At 29.8% G+C, this 4,962-nt stretch overlaps 1 long non-coding RNA gene across 1 annotated transcript; it reads left to right on the top strand.

The window, feature by feature from the left end:
• The first annotated feature begins 90 nt into the window (after positions 1 to 90).
• Positions 91 to 3,249, top strand: LOC141455487 (uncharacterized). The gene is made up of 2 exons (XR_012459302.1): positions 91 to 226; positions 2,794 to 3,249. It is a non-coding gene; the product is annotated as an uncharacterized lncRNA (long non-coding RNA).
• The last annotated feature ends 1,713 nt before the right edge of the window (positions 3,250 to 4,962 follow it).

The raw sequence follows: 4,962 nt of genomic DNA, 5'->3' as shown, positions 1-4,962 counted from the left end.
GACAACACTGCCAGTGCCCACAATATAGCAAAAAGCAACGCAACAGTTTATATTTGTAGGGTTGCTTGTAACATTTAAATAATCTGAATAGTAGCGAATCACGGTTTTCTCATCTGTGCAATTACGAAGAGAGCAAATTAATTAAGTGTCGATACAATAGAAATAATTAGGGCGATATAAAAGTCATTTTTACTGAATTAAGTTTTTGTTAATTTTTCAAAATCTTGTGAGTGTGAATTTAAGATACTAAGTACGTATTTGTACATATGTATGTATGTATAAATAAATACAATTGAGTTTCTCTCTTCAGGACACAATCGTAATCAACCGAGTTTTAATCTAAATATAAGTATTTTGAGCATTTCAATGAATCTATATACATATCGAAGAAAAATGACCAATCATTTGCATCATATGTATAAAATTGGCAATTCCAGTTGAGTAACAAAACCTACTCTTCTGATTTTACAAAATTTGAATCATTGAGAGGTTACATCCAAGATGTTTTTTTTTTTAAAAAAAAAAAGAAAAAAAAAAGGCGTTTCTCTTAACCTTAATCCCATACTTATCAAGTCTAGATTGGTCGGACTGCTTTGTAATGTGTAGTGTAGAAGACCATAAATATACAACAGAAATCTTACAGAGGTGAATACCTACTTAAGATTTATATGCCGACAGAAATATAGAAATTCTTTTGTCCTCTTAGTAGTTAGAAGGAAGTGAGCAATGATTTTAACTATTTTAGTTTATTTGGGAGTTTCACCAATGCGTGAATTCTTCCCTCACGTTACTCATGATCATATTGTACTATGCATCGTGAATCAGCTTCACTTATTGCAGAAATATACTACTGCTGTGAAACTGAAGTAAAAAAAAAATACAATCTTTGATACAAAAAGCTTCCGTTGCTGCGCTGCAGTAGCTTAGGAATTAGAATCCGACATTTGTCATCAATAATCTACTATTTATCAAGGGCCACCCCTGCATCACTGTTTCAGGCACCGTACATTTCAGGAAAGCCCTATACCCTCACAGTAGCCCTACCAAAAATAAGCTTTATTGTCTTAAAGGGTTATTTAGAACAAAATTTAAACTTCTCCACGACGTTAAATGCAACAAAAATAATATATATATATATATATATATATAAGTGGAAGGAATGGAAATAACAATTTGGATTTGATTTTCTTTTGTGGCTTCGGTAACATACATAGAAGCTCCTTCTAACTAGTTTAAGCAAGCAGACCTTGATCCGAAGATAAACCTTAAAAAAAAAAAATGTGTAAATCTGTGTCAACCAAATACATCCATTAAGTCATAGCCCAGAAAGTTTTTTTTTTGTAATTTGGGAATTGCTTATAATCGAAGTTAATAATTCTAACCCAACTATCAGCCAAGAAATACACAGTCTGCCTGTGAATAAAGTGACGTTTCGTAGAAGGAAGAACGCCAAAAAGAATTCAGTGAGCATAATATGAAGTAGACTATCATAGAAAATTTTTTCTGAATCACATATTTTATATCCTTTTCCCTCCATATTTTATTGTCCCATCCTAAGTGTTCAGAGTACTATGTAAAGAAGGTTGTAATACTTCATGTTTGTAATTAATTTTTTTATATCTAATAATAAAGTTTATTTATCTGTTAAATTCTTTGATTATTTAAGATTATTTGCTAGAATATTTTCAGTAACTGTAAAGGTGTTTGGATTTGTGCATTATGGTACAGTCTCCTTTAATATTGGTATTGATAGGTTCATTTACTCAACAAGAACTCTAATTTCTCGCTAGTTATACTTGTGAAATGAGGAATGTAGTGTTAAGAAGAAATCGTTGCATTAAAGCAAACATAAATAAGACCCATTACTTAGAATTTACTAAATTAAAAGCCTAATGTAAGGAACTTTATGAAACATTTTTAAGAGCAATCTATGAAAGTTGAACATTCTTTGCATTTCACTATTAACCATTTTTGTTAATAATCTGTCACTGTCCCAAAAGAAGTTTTGTCTTTTTCTTAGTTATGAACTTGAACAAAGTTTGCTTTAGTGTTCTTGTAAAAATAATGAATGAATGCGTTTTGCCGATTTTTAGTAGTATGACTGTAGTTGCAAAAATAATAACAATGTAGATTATGATTTCAATGGAAAGCAATTTTTAATATCTAAGGTAATCATGACAAAAATGAAGTCTCGAAGAAAATGAAAGCCAGAATTGTGGAGTATGGAATGAATAATGTACCCGTTGGATTTGTTCATTTTTTTAGAAAATGTGTTTCTTGGAGTCTTCAAAGTGATGTAATTTACAATGTATGTTTAATGTTTTTTTTTTAGATTTTTTTATAGTTTTTGTTTTTTTTATAGATTAATTGTCTCGTTGTTCTCTGATAAAAAGTTTATTAAGTATAAAAAAGCAAGAAATGTGTCGGCGAGGATAGGATAGGTAAAATGGAGGAAAGGATAGGTCGGTAATAGTTGATTCTGGAAACTGCTCAATTCCTTAAATTTCTTTATTCCTACTAAATTAAAATAAATGAAACCAATTCTTTTTCATTTTTTTTTTATTTTTATTTTGCAGTCTCAAGATTTTAAAGATTTAATAAATGTACAAGATTTTAAAATTTTATTAATGGAGATTTTAATAGTTAACTTAGTAAACTACACCTTGGGAGTTTACTTTACATATACACACATAAGGTTTCAGAAACTCAAAGGATGAAGTTACTAGCTTTATTGAAGGAACTTTATAGATTTATAAGGACATTAATTTATGACTAATTACTTATCATTCCTAGGAGGGAAGTGATTACAACATTGTTAGAGCAACAGGATTCCAACACGGAATTTCGGATTCGAATCCAGCTGACCTTAGATTTGCTTCTGCTGAGAGATTACAGCTCACTTTGGACAGTGTTGTATACAACGGGAGAACATTGTCTGGCGGCCGCAATGACGTCAAATGTTGGTGAGCCATAAACATGAGAAATTCAATACTTGAAATTATATTCTAGAGTGAGTTAAACAAAATAGACAATCACGTTGTGACTAGATTTATATATATTCCTATGAATTTAATACAAAAATTATAATCAAGTTATTAAAAGAGTGAAAATACAATAATAAATTATTATTCATTCAGGATACAATTTGAAAATAATTATGATATTGGTATTGCTGTGATTTTCCATTTTTATTGTTGAAATTGATTTTGTATTTAATTTTAATAAAAATATATCTTTTATTTTATTGAACTGTAAATTGTTTAAAACATTTTCACAGATGGGTCTGCATTATATCATTGATATTAGATGCTGAATTTTTGATGAACTTACTCATAATTTATCTCTGTTACTCCTGTAAACAAAGCAGTGAAATTTAAAGTGAAATATATTCTCCCTTTTATTAATCACATACCAGTATTTTTTATTAGGAGAACACTGAACTCAATCTTCACAAATAATGAATCTTAGATTTTTCTTGGAAATTATCCTTAGCTGAGCTAGCGTTTTTAGTTTCTTCATGTTGCAATTTATATGTTGATGTATATTAAAACTTTCATAAGAACATAATAGTAAAGTAAAGTAATTGCCTATTTTTTCAGGCAGGCTTTACGTCCAACTACCAATTAAGTGTCGTGGACGGAGAACATAATAGTCTATAATGATTATTGTAGGAAGAATTTAGTATTGTCATAGTCCTTACAGAAAAGTACTCTGGGTAACATTGCAATATTAGGAAGCCCACACCTCGTTTAGGGATAAAAGTACACTTTCAGCCATAAAACGCTGCCTATTACTATGATTTGGTCTTAAGTATAGAAAACACTACACCTTTGGCTAAGCACAATCGTAATAAAAATTTCCTTGAGGATAAATGGAAAGTGGGAGAAGAAGAAAATGGTTTCCTCAATTATTTAAATGTTTTAACTGCTTTAATTGTTGTGGAATTGAACTTAATATGCAAGCGTCCATCTTTATGTTTTTTGTTTTTTTTTTGAGATATAACAAGAAAATTCTCGTGAGTATTTACATTTAGTAAATGAAATACTGGTATAAAGTGCTTTAAATAACGTTGCACATCTGCCAGGTATATGAAATTAATACTGCTTATCTGTAAAGATTATCCTAGATAACTTGTTTGGAGTTTAAACCCTGCCCTGAGCATTCCATCTTGAGTAAGTAATTGCAAACGAAAACAGAAGAGGCTTAAAACTACTCCTTGAAATACGCTTTCTAAGATTTAGAATTGATTTCAAAGATAGTTTTTTGATTTTTAAATAAATATTGTAGAATACATGTTCATCGACTATTTTTCCATGAATACCCAGCTATGGCTGTATGCAATGTATGTATGTATTTTTATGCAAATTATGCCATAATTAGGAATAAGTCAAAAGCCATTTTTTAGTCAATAAATAGGACAGAAACCTTTCTTCTTTCATCTTAAATGATTATCTACGTAAGCAGCCAGACTAAATACTGCACTTCTACAGCCCGGCCTTTACGGAAACCCATTTGTAATTTGGAAATTAGATTGTGAACCTCAATTGTAAATATCTCCAAAATAGTATTAAAAAAATTATTCCTCTATACTTAACCGTATCCTTAAGGTCACCTTTTTTATGCAATAATTTCAATTTGATTTTATGCCATGTAATATGAAAATTCTAGTCATTCCAAATTTTATTAAAGATTTTAAACAGTGATGAAACAGAAAAAGGCCGAGGGCAGAAATATAAGACGACCATTAGTGATTTGATCAAAGCCAGACACTTTATTACCTTTTTGAAAATGAATGCTATGTAAGAGTTCATCTAAAAAAGAATGGAAGAAATCTAAAAAACCGATTGAGTTCGCTGGTTTTGGAACAAGAATTGAATGATAAAATGTGAAGATGGTAAAAAATAAATTAAAGAAGACCAAGTGTAATTTTGGAAATAATAAAATGTTTTCCATTCGGAGAAG

Source organism: Rhodnius prolixus, unplaced genomic scaffold (assembly GCF_049639745.1).
Source record: "Rhodnius prolixus isolate KJV_2025 unplaced genomic scaffold, Rpr scaffold_4, whole genome shotgun sequence".
In the NCBI taxonomy this organism is placed as follows: domain Eukaryota; kingdom Metazoa; phylum Arthropoda; class Insecta; order Hemiptera; family Reduviidae; genus Rhodnius; species Rhodnius prolixus.
The sequence above is the reverse complement of the archived record's forward strand: the minus strand, read 5'-3'. Positions and strand labels throughout refer to the sequence as shown.